Source organism: Eubalaena glacialis, chromosome 12, assembly GCF_028564815.1.
Source record: "Eubalaena glacialis isolate mEubGla1 chromosome 12, mEubGla1.1.hap2.+ XY, whole genome shotgun sequence".
Classification (NCBI taxonomy): Eukaryota; Metazoa; Chordata; class Mammalia; order Artiodactyla; family Balaenidae; genus Eubalaena; species Eubalaena glacialis.
The window spans coordinates 89,294,536-89,306,744 of NC_083727.1; the positions used below are offsets into that span (position 1 = coordinate 89,294,536).

Consider the following 12,209-nt stretch of genomic DNA (forward strand, 5'->3'; position numbering starts at 1 on the left):
TCAACCATCTGTTAACATTATTATTATTGTTGTTATTTTGTTGTTTTGCTAGTGTCATTCATTTGAAAGAAATCCTTAATTTCTATTACAGTACTGTAATTGTTTGGCTTTATAAGTTGTACCTTGTGAGTTTAGTTTTATTTATTTTATTTTTTAAAATTTTTATTGGTGTATAGTTGATTTATAATGTTGTGTTAGTTTCAGGTGTACAGCCAAGTGAATCAGTTGTACATATATATATATATCCACTCATTTTTTTTTTTTAAGATTCTTTTCCCATATAGGCCATTGCAGAGCATTGAGTAGAGTTCTCTGTGCTATACAGCAGGTTCTTATTAGTTGTCTACTTATATATAGTAGTGTGTATATGTCAATCCCAACCTCCCAATTTATCCCTCCCCTACCATCCCCTTATAACCATAAGTTTGTTTTCTACATCCATGACTCTACTTCTGTTTTGTAAATAATTTCACTTGTACCCTTTTTTTAGATTCCACATATAAGTGATAGCATATGATATTTGTCTTTCTGTGTCTGACTTACTTCACTCAGTATGACAATCTGTAAGTCCAACCACGTTGCTGCAAATGGCATTATTTTGTTCTTTTTAATGGCTGAGTAATATTCCACTGTATATATGTCCCACATCTTCTTTATCCATTCCTCTGTTGATGGACATTTAGGTTGCTTTCATGCCCTAGTTATTGTAAATAGTGCTGAAATGAACACTGGGGTGCATGTATCTTTTTGAATTATGGTTTTCTCTGGGTATATGCCTAGGAGTGAGATTGCTGGGTCATATGGTAGTTTTATTTTTGTTTTTTAAGGAACTTCCATACTGTTCTCCATAGTGGCTGTACCAATTTACATTCCCACCAACAGTGTAGGAGGGTTCCCTTTCCTCCACACCCTCTCCAGGATTTATTGTTTGCAGATTTTTTGATGATAGCCATTCTGACCAGTGTGAGGTGATACTTCATTGTATCAATAGTGTAGTTTTAAAAGTTCTCCATTTCAAAATCATGGAGATATGTTTCTACATTTCTTTCAGTTACATCATAATTTTTTTTTCCTTTTAACTTTAGGTCTCTGAACACATTCAGAATCTGATCCCAAATAAAGTATAAGGTTGCAATTCAGTTTCATCTATGATCTAATAATAAGCCATTTCCCCATTACCCTCTACTAAAGAACCCTGTGTATTCTCATTAAATTATGGCTAAACTTCTTATATATAAGGATCCCATACGTACATCCTTGTTCTCAGAGGTCTCTGTTGGCCCACTGTTGGTTTTTAAAATGGCATCACATGGGGTTTGTAATCTGGGTATATGAAATCCCACCCCCTTACTCTTCCTTTGCAAAGATGATTAAGCTATTTATAAAATATTATTTTTGTATACAGCTTTAGAACATGTTCATTAGTTTCTAAAATAACATACAGTGCTTTGATATAGCACTGAATGTGTGAATTAACTTGGGAAGAATTGGTATCTTGGGCAGTTTATGGCTTAATGTCTAAGTCAATGGGTTATATTTCAATGTGTTCAGAACATCTATTATTTTCTTTTTTTAACTGAAGTTAATAGAGTAATAGAGTTTTTATAGATAACTTGAGCATCTTTTGCAAGTTAATTCTAAAATTTTGTATATCTTTTGCTATTATAGTAGGTGATATACAATAATTTCTAGATATTATGACTGATATATAGGAATTAACATTATATGAATTATATATTAATTTTAATTTAATATGAATTTTATATGAAGTACTGCTATATGAAGTATTTACATTTGCCATCTTTGCTAGGTGTTAGTTTAGTATTAATTTATGGGACAATGTTAAGAAGTCATAAAATTATTTTATGATTTTAATTTTAACTGCAAAAATTGCAAGACATTTTGCAAATAAAAGAAAAATTACTATAAACAGAGCAAAACACAGTCAGAAAAAATGCATTTATATTACAGAATAAAAGATATTTTTTTATAAATAAAAGATCCTGAAAAATAATTGTTTTATTAAACAAATATTTATTGATCTGTACTTGTGTCATTTGTGACTGACTTCTTTACCATAGCATAATGTTTTCAAGGTTCGTTCATGTTGTGGAATGTATTAGTAATTCATTACTTTTTTTTTTTTAATTAATTAATTTATTTATTTATGGCTGTGTTGGGTCTTCGTTTCTGTGCGAGGGTTTTCTTCTAGTTGTGGCAAGCGGGGGCCACTATTCATCGCGGTGCGCGGGCCTCTCACTATCGCGGCCTCTCTTGTTGCAGAGCACAGGCTCCAGACACGCAGGCTCAGTAACTGTGGCTCACGGGCCCAGTTGCTCCGTGGCATGTGAGATCTTCCCAGACCAGGGCTCGAACCCGTGTCCCCTGCATTGGGAGGCAGATTCTCAACCACTGCGCCACCAGGGAAGCCCTCATTACTTTTTATTGCTGGGTAATATTTCATTTCATGAATGTAATGCATTTTATTTTCCATTTATCATCACTTGATAAACATTTGGGTTGTTTCAACTTTTTGACTATTATGAATAAAACTTTACAAACTTTAATGTAGAAGTTTTTGTATAGAAATATATTTTCATTTTTTTGAGTATCTACTAGAAATGGAATTGCTGGGTTTTATGGAAATCTATTACTCCCCTTTTCAAAGTACCTGCATGCACCATTTTATATACCACCAGCAGAATATGAGGGTTCTAATTTCTCCAAATCCTCAACAACACCAGTATTTTCTATTAATCTTTCTTTTTGATCATGTTATTGATAATAGGGGGTATAAAGTATTATCTGTTTTTTAATTTTCATTTCCATTATTTTGTCATTAAATAAGTTAGTTATGTTTGTCTCTCTCTTTTTTTTTAAACATCTTTATTGAAGTATAATTGCTTTACAATGGTGTGTTAGTTTCTGCTTTATAACAAAGTGAATCAGTTATACATATACATATGTTCCCATATCTCTTCCCTCTTGCATCTCCCTCCCTCCCACCCTCCCCATCCCACCCCTCTAGGTGGTCACAAAGCACCGAGCTGATCTCCCTGTGCTATGCGGCTGCTTCCCACTAGCTATCTATTATACATTTGGTAGTGTATATATGTCTATGACACTCTCTCACCCTGTCACATCTCACTCCTCCCCCTCCCCATATCCTCAAGTTCATTCTCTAGTAGGTCTGTGTCTTTATTCCCGTCTTGCCACTAGTTTCTTCATGGCCTTTTTTTTTTTTTTTCCTTAGATTCCATATATATGTGTTAGTATACTATTTGTCTTTCTCTTTCTGACTTACTTCACTCTGTATGACAGACTCTAACTCCATCCACCTCATTACAAATACCTCCATTTCATTTCTTTTTATGGCTGAGTAATATTCCATCGTCTATATGTGCCACATCTTCTTTATCCATTCATCCGATGATGGACACTTAGGTTGCTTCCATGTCCTGGCTATTGTAAATAGAGCTGCAATGAACATTTTGGTACATGACTCTTTTTGAACTATGGTTTTCTCTGGGTATATGCCCAGTAGTGGGATTGCTGGGTCGTATGGTAGTTCTATTTGTAGTTTTTTAAGGAACCTCCATACTGTTTTCCATAGTGGCTGTATCAATTTACATTCCCACCAACAGTGCAAGAGTGTTCCCTTTCCTCCACACCCTCTCCAGCATTTATTGTTTCTAGATTTTTTGATGATGGCCATTCTGACTGGTGTGAGATGATATCTCATTGTAGTTTTGATTTGCATTTCTCTAATGATTAATGATGTTGAGCATTCTTTCATGTGTCTGTTGGCAATCTGTATATCTTCTTTGGAGAAATGTCTATTTAGGTCTTCTGCCCATTTTTGGATTGGGTTGTTCGTTTTTTGTTATTTAGCTGCATGAGCTGCTTGTAAATCTTGGAGATTAATCGTTTGTCAGTTGCTTCATTTGCAAATATTTTCTCCCATTCTGAGGGTTGTCTTTTGGTCTTGTTTATGGTTTCCTTTGCTGTGCAAAAGCTTTTCAGTTTCATTAGGTCCCATTTGTTTATTTGTGTTTTTATTTCCATTTCTCTAGGAGCTGGGTCAAAAAGGATCTCTCTGTGATTTATGTCATAGAGTGTTCTGCCTATGTTTTCCTCTAAGAGTTTGATAGTGTCTGGCCTTACACTTAGGTCTTTAATCCATTTTGAGTTTTTTTGTGTGTATGGTGTCAGGGAGTGTTCTAATTTCATACTTTTACATGTATCTGTCCAATTTTCCCAGCACCACTTATTGAAGAGGCTGTCTTTTCTCCACTGTATATGCTTGCCTCCTTTATCAGAGATAAGGTGACCATATGTGCATGGGTTTATCTCTGGGCTTTCTATCCTGTTCCATTGATCTATGTTTCTGTTTTTGTGCCAGTACCAAACTGTCTTGATTACTGTAGCTTTGTAATATAGTCTGAAGTCAGGGAGCCTCATTCCTCCAGCTCCATTTTTCGTTCTCAAGATTGCTTTGGCTATTCGGGGTCTTTTGTGTTTCCATACAAATTGTGAAATTTTTTGTTCTAGTTCTGTGAAAAATGCCAGTGGTAGTTTGAAAGGGATTGCATTGAATCTGTAGATTGCTTTGGGTAGTAGAGTCATTTTCACAATATTGATTCTTCCAATCCAAGAACATGGTATATCTCTCCATCTATTTGTATCATCTTTAATTTCTTTCATCAGTGTCTTATAATTTTCTGCATACAGGTCTTTTGTCTCCTTAGGTAGGTTTATTCCTAGATATTTTATTCTTTTTGTTGCAATGGAAAACGGGAGTGTTTTCCTAATTTCACTTTCAGATTTTTCATCATTAGTGTACAGGAATGCAAGAGATTTCTGTGCATTAATTTTGTATCCTGCTACTTTACCAAATTCATTGATTAGCTCTACTAGTTTTTGGTAGCATCTTTAGGATTCTCTATGTATAGTATCATGTCATCTGCAAACAGTGACTGCTTTACTTCTTCTTTTCCAATTTGGATTCCTTTTATTTCTATTTCTTCTCTGATTGCTGTGGCTAACACTTCCTAAACTATGTTGAATAATAGTGGTGAGAGTGGGTAAACTTGTCTTGTTCCTGATCTTAGTGGAAATGGTTTCAGTTTTTCACCATTGAGGACAATGTTGGCTGTGGGTTTGTCATATACGGCCTTTATTATGTTGAGGAAAGTTCCCTCTATGCCTACTTTCTGCAGGGCTTTTATCATAAATGGGTGTTGAATTTTGTCAAAAGCTTTCTCTGCATCTATTGAGATGATCATATGGTTTTTCTCCTTCAATTTGTTAATATGGTGAATCACGTTGATTGATTTGCGTATATTGAAGAATCCTTGTATTCCTGGAATAAACCCCACTTGATCATGGTGTATAATCCTTTTAATGTGCTGTTGGATTCTGTTTGCTAGTATTTTGTTGAGGATTTTTGCATCTATGTTCATCAGTGATATTGGCCTGTAGTTTTCTTTCTTTGTGACATCTTTGTCTGGTTTTGGTATCAGGGTGATGGTGGCCTCGTAGAATGAGATGGGGAGTGTTCCTTCCTCTGCAGTATTTTGGAAGAGTTTGAGAAGGATAGGTGTTAGCTCTTCTCTAAATGTTTGATAGAATTCTCCTGTGAAGCCATCTGGTCCTGGATTTTTTTTTGTTGGAAGATTTTTAATCACAGTTTCAATTTCAGTGCTTGCGATTGGTCTGTTCATATTTTCTATTTCTTCCTGGTTCAGTCTCAGCAGGTTGTGCATTTCTAAGAATCTGTCCATTTCTTCCAGGTTGTCCATTTTATTGGCATAGAGTTGCTTGTAGTAATCTCTCATGATCGTTTGTATTTCTGCAGTGTCAGTGGTTACTTCTCCTTTTTCATTTCTAATTCTATTGATTTGAGTCTTCTCCCTTTTTCTCTTGATGAGTCTGGCTAATGGTTTATCAGTTTTGTTTATCTTCTCAAAGAACCAGCTTTTAGTTTCATTGATTTTTGCTATTGTTTCCTTCATTTCTTTTTCATTTATTTCTAATCTGATCTTTATTATTTCTTTCCTTCTGCTAGCTTTGGGTTTTTTTTGTTCTTCTTTCTCTAATTGCTTCAAGTGCAAGGTTAGGTTCTTTATTCGAGATGTTTCCTGTTTCTTGAGGTAGGCTTGTATTGCTATAAACTTCCCTCTTAGCACTGCTTTTGCTGCATCCCATAGGTTTTGGGTCGTTGTGTCTCCATTGTCATTAGTTTCTAGGTATTTTTTGATTTCCCCTTTGATTTCTTCAGTGATCACTTCGTTATTAAGTAGTGTATTGTGTAGCCTCCATGTGTTTGTATTTTTAACAGATCTTTTCCTGTAATTGATATCTAGTCTCATAGCGTTGTGGTCGGAAAAGATACTTGATACGATTTCAATTTTCTTAAATTTACCAAGGCTTGATTTGTGGCCCAAGATATGATCTATCCTGGGGAATGTTCCATGAGCACTTGAGAAAAATGTGTATTCTGTTGTTTTTGGGTGGAATGTCCTATAAATATCAATTAAGTCCATCTTGTTTAATGTATCATTTAAAGCTTGTGTTTCCTTATTTATTTTCATTTTGGATGATCTGTCCATTGGTGAAAGTGGGGTGTTAAAGTCCCCTACTATGATTGTGTTGCTGTTGATTTCCCCTTTTATGGCTGTTAGTATTTGCCTTATGTATTGTGGTGCTCCTATGTTGGGTGCATAAATATTTACAATCGTTATACCTTCCTCTTGGATCGATCCCTTGATCATTATATAGTGTCCTTCTTTGTCTCTTATAATAGTCTTTATTTTAAAGTCTATTTTTTCTGATATGAGAATTGCTACTCCAGCTTTCTTTTGATTTCCATTTGCATGGACTATCTTTTTCCATCCCCTCACTTTCAGTCTATATGTGTCTCTAGGTCTGATATGGGTCTCTTGTAGACAGCATATATATGGGTCTTGTTTTTGTATCCATTCAGCCAGTCTGTGTCTTTTGGTGGGAGCATTTAATCCATTTACATTTAAGGTAATTATCGATATGTATGGTCCTATTCCCATTTTCTTAAATGTTTTGTGTTTGTTATTGTAGGTGTTTTCCTTCTCTTGTGTTTCTTGCCTAGAGAAGTTCCTTTAGCATTTGTTGTAAAGCTGGTTTGGTGGTGCTGAACTCTCTCAGCTTTTGCTTGTCTGTAAAGGTTGTAATTTCTCCATCAAATCTGAATGAGATCCTTGCTGGGTAGAGTAACCTTGGTTGTAGGTTTTTCTCCTTCTTTACTTTAAGTATATCCTGCCACTCCCTTCTGGCTTGCAGAGTTTCTCCTGAAAGATCAGCTGTTAACCTTATGGGGATTCCCTTGTGTGTTATTTGTTGTTTTTCCCTTGCTGCTTTTAATATGTTTTCTTTATATTTAATTTTTCACAGTTTGATTAATATGTGTCTTGGCGTGTTTCTCCTTGGATTTATCCTGTATGGGACTCTCTGTGCTTCCAGGACTTGATTAACTATTTCCTTTCCCATATTATTGAAGTTTTCAACTATAATCTCTTCAAATATTTTCTCAGTCACTTTCTTTTTCTCTTCTTCTTCTGGGACCCCTATAATTCGAATGTTGGTGTGTTTAATGTTGTCCCAGAGGTCTCTGAGACTGTCCTCAGTTCTTTTCATTCTTTTTTCTTTATTCTGGTCTGCAGTAGTTATTTCCAGTCTTCTATCTTCCAGGTCACTTATCCGTTCTTCTGCCTCAGTTATTCTCCTATTGAACCCGTCTAGAGTATTTTAAATTTCATTTATTGTGTTTTTCATCGTTGCTTGGTTCCTCTTTCGTTCTTCTACGTCCTTGTTAAATGTTTCTTGCATTTTGTCTATTCTATTTCCAAGATTTTGGATCATCTTTACTATCATTATTCTGAATTCTTTTTCAGGTAAACTGCCTATTTCCTCTTCATTTGTTAGGTCTGGGGTGTTTTGACCCTGCTCCTTCATCTGCTGTGTGTTTTTCTGTCATCTCATTTATCTTATCTTACTGTGTTTGGGGTCTCCTTTTCGCAAGCTGCAGGTTCGTAGTTCCCGTTGTTTTTGGTATCTGTCCCCAGTGGCTATGGTTGGTTCAGTGGGTTGTGTAGGTTTCCTGGTGGAGGGAACTAGTGCTTGTGTTCTGGTGGATGAGGCTGGATCTTGTCTTTCTGGTGCACACGTCCACGTCTGGTGGTGTGTTTTGGGGTGTCTGTGGCATTATTATGATTTTAGGCAGCCTCTCTGCTAATGGATGGGGCTGTGTTCCTGTCTTGCTAGTTGTTTGGCATAGGGTGTCCAGCACTGTAGCTTGCTGGTCGTTGAGTGAAGCTGGGTCTTGATGTTGAGATGGAGATCTCTGAGAGATTTTTGCCGTTTGGTATTACGTGGAGCTGGGAGGTCTCTTGTGGACCAGTGCCCTGAAGTTGGCTCTCCCACCTCAGAGGCACAGCCCTGATGCCTGGCTGGAGCACCAAGAGCCTTTCATCCACACGGCTCAGAGTAAAAGGGAGAAAAAATAGAAAGAAAGAAAGAAAGAGGATAAAATATAGTGAAGTAAAATAAAGCTATTATAAAGCAAAGCTATACAGACAAAATCTCATCCAGAAGCATATACATATACACTCATAAAAAAAGGAAAAGTGAAAAAATTAATATATTCTGCTCCCAAAGTCCACCTCCTGAATTTGGGATGATTTGTTGTCTATTCAGTTATTCAACAGATGTAGGCGCATCAAGTTGTTTGTGGAGCTTTAATCCGCTGCTTCTGAGGCTGCTGGGAGAGATTTCCCTTTCTCTTCTTTGTTTGCACAGCTCCCAGGGTTCAGCTTTGGATTTGGACCCGCCTCTGCGTGTAGGTCGCCTGAGGGCGTCTGTTCCCCGCCCAGACAGGACGGGGTTAAAGGAGCAGCTGCTTCGGGGGCTCTGGCTCACTCAGGCCGGGGGGGAGGGAGGGGTACGGATGCGGGGTGAGCCTGCAGCGGCAGAAGCCGGCGTGATGTTGCAGCAGCCCGAGGCGCGCCGTGCGTTCTACCGGGGAAGTTGTCCCTGGATCACGGGAGCCTGGCCGTGGCGGGCCGCACAGGCTCCCGGGAGGGGCGGTGTGGAGAGTGACCTGTGCTCGCACACAGGTTTCTTGGTGGCGGCAGCAGCGGCCGTAGCGTCTCATGCCTGTCTCTGGGGTCCGCGCTGATAGCCGCGGCTGGCGCCCGTCTCTGGAGCTCGTTTAGGCGGTGCTCTGAATCCCCTCTCCTCGCGCACCAGGAAACAAAGAGGCAAGAAAAAGTCTCTTGCCCCTTCGGCAGCTGCAGACTTTTTCCCAGACTCCCTCCCGGCTAGCTGTGGCGCACTAGCCCCTTCAGGCTGTGTTCACGCCGCCAACCCCAGTCCTCTCCCTGCGATCCGACCGAAGCCCGAGCCTCAGCTCCCAGCCCCCGCCTGCCCCGGCGGGTGAGCAGACAAGCCTCTCGGGCTGGTGAGTGCTGCTCGGCGCCGAGTCTCTGTGCGGGAATCTGTCCGCTTTGCCCTCCGCACCTCTGTGGCTGCGCTCTCCTCCATGGCTCCGAAGCTTCCCCCCTCTACCACCTGCAGTCTCCACCCGCGAAGGGGCTTCCTAGTGTGTGGAGACCTTTCCTCCTTCACAGCTCCCTCCCACAGGTGCAGGTCCCGTCCCTATTCTTTTGTCTCTGATATTTCTTTTTTCTTTTGCCGTACCCAGGTACGTGTGGAGTTTCTTGCCTTTTGGGAGGTCTGACGTCTTCTGCCAGCGTTCAGTGGGTGTTCTATAGGAGCAGTTCCACGTGTAGTTGTATTTCTAATGTATCTGTAGGAAGGAAGGTGATCTCCATGTCTTACTCTTCTGCCATCTTGCCCTATGCCCCCTCCTTTCTCTTTTTTAATTTCTTATTAGTTTGAAGAAGTTCCATTGTATCTTCTTTTTTCTTTTTGTTTTTGATTGTTTTTATCATGAAGGGGTGTTGGATCCTGTCAAATGCCTTTTTTCCTCTGCATCTATTGAAATTATCATGTGTCTTCTTTTTCACCTTTATTAAATTGACATGACATATTACATTAATTGATTTTAGAAAGTTAAACCAACTTTGCACTTCTGTGATGAATCCCACGTGGTCATGGTGTATAATCTTTGTTATATGTTATTGGATCTGCTGCGTACAATTTTGTTGAGGGTTTTTGTGTTCAGATTAATTAGACATATTGGTCTGTAATTTTACTTTCTTGTGATGTCTTTGGTTTTGTTATCAATGTAACACTGGCCTCATAGAATGAGTTGAGAAATGTTCCTTCGTTTATTTTTAGAAGAGTTAATAATTTCTATTATTTCTACTTTACATGTTTCAAGTATTCCCCAGTGAAGCTATTTAGTCCTGGATATTTTTTAGTGTGAATCTTTTGTTTGCTCATTGAATTAATAATTCAAACTTTTCACTTAAAAAAATCTATTTAGATTTTCTGTTTCTTCTGGAGTCAATCTCAGTAGTTTATGTTTTTCTAGGACTATCTCCATTTCTTCATAGTTACCTAGATTTTTGGATATACACATTATGTTATGTTCATTATGTTTCCTTATAATCCTTTTTCTTTCTGTAATTTCAGTAATAATGCTCTCTTTATCATTCCTAATTTTAGTAATTTGATTCTTCTCTCTGTCTTAGTATAGATAAGGATTATTCATTTTGTTAATCATTTCAATGGATAGACGTTGGTTTTGTTGATATTCTCTCTTCTTTATCTATACTCTATTTAATTCATTTCACTCTACAGTTTATGATTTCCTTCCTTTCTACATTTTCCATCATGTTAAATTAGAAGTTTAGGATATTGATTGAGATTGTCCTTGTTTTTTACAGCTATAATTTTTATTCTAAGCACTGCATCACCTACATCACATGGGTCTTGACATGTTGTGTCTTCATTTTAATTAATCTCAATTGATTTTCTTATTTCCATTATGATTTATTTTTGTTTAATTGACTTACATGGATTGTGTTAATTTCCATGTTTTTGTGTATTTATCAAATTGCTTATTGTTTTTGGTTTCTAATCTCATTTCAGTGTGGTCAGAAAACATACTTTTTAAAAATTTCAATATTTTTAAATATATTGCAGCTTGTATTATTATATGATCTATCTTGGAAAATGTTCCATGTGCATTTGAGCATAATGTTATTCTGCTGCTGTTGACAGGAGTGTTTATCTACTCATTCTACTTGATTTATTAGGTCATTCCAATGTTCTGTAGATTTGATGTTCTCCTGCCAAGTGTTGTGTCCACCAATGAAAGTGCAGAAATGGAGTCTTCAGCTATTCTTGTTGAACTGGCTATTTCTCCCTTCATTTCAGTCAATTTTTATTTCATGCATTTTGGGTCTCTGTTGTTAGGTGCATACGTTTATAATTGCTACATATTCTGATGGATTGACTCTTTTATCATTATAAAATGTTGTTCCTTTTCTCTAGTGAACATCTTTTCTTTTAGAGTCTATTGTTTTGCTATTAATATAGAAATTCCAGCGTTCTATAGTTGTTGTTTGAACAATATATCTTTTCTCAACATTTTACTTTCAATCTGTTTGTACATTTAAATGTAGAGTATGTCTCCTATAGACAGTATACACTTGTATATATCTAGATATTATCTTGCCTGAAAAATCTCTCCTTTTTATTGGATTTTTAATCCACTTGATTGTAATGTTATTATTGATATAGTTGGAATTATGTCTGCCATTTCCTTTTTTGTTTTGCAGACATTTTATGTCTTTTTTTAAACCTCTATTCTTCTGATACCACTTCCTTTTGTATTAAGAAAATGTTTTTGAGGGCAAAATTTTAATACCTGTAACGCTATTTTACTGTACTGTTTTAGTTATTTTCTTAATAGTTGCTCTGCAGATTATTGTATACATCTTAACATATCAGCATCTGTCACAGATTTAATCTCCCACAGATACTAACTAATTTTAATGTGATAAAATTATTTCTATATAAGCCTATTCTTTATCAGCCTCATTTTTGTTCTATTGTTATTTATAATATATAATACACATTACATAACATATAATAACTATATATGTATATGTTTGATGCATGAGTACCATTTTAAACAAAAATAAATATTATTAAATATTATTAAATACTTCAATCATGGCTTATCAGTACAATTATAATATTTT

General features: G+C 36.9%; 1 protein-coding gene across 1 annotated transcript in view; it reads right to left on the reverse strand.

The window, feature by feature from the left end:
• Positions 1–12,209, reverse strand: part of EYS (eyes shut homolog) — a 1,734,738-nt gene that overhangs the window by 1,576,876 nt on the left and 145,653 nt on the right. The gene's annotated exons all lie outside the window — the stretch shown is intronic.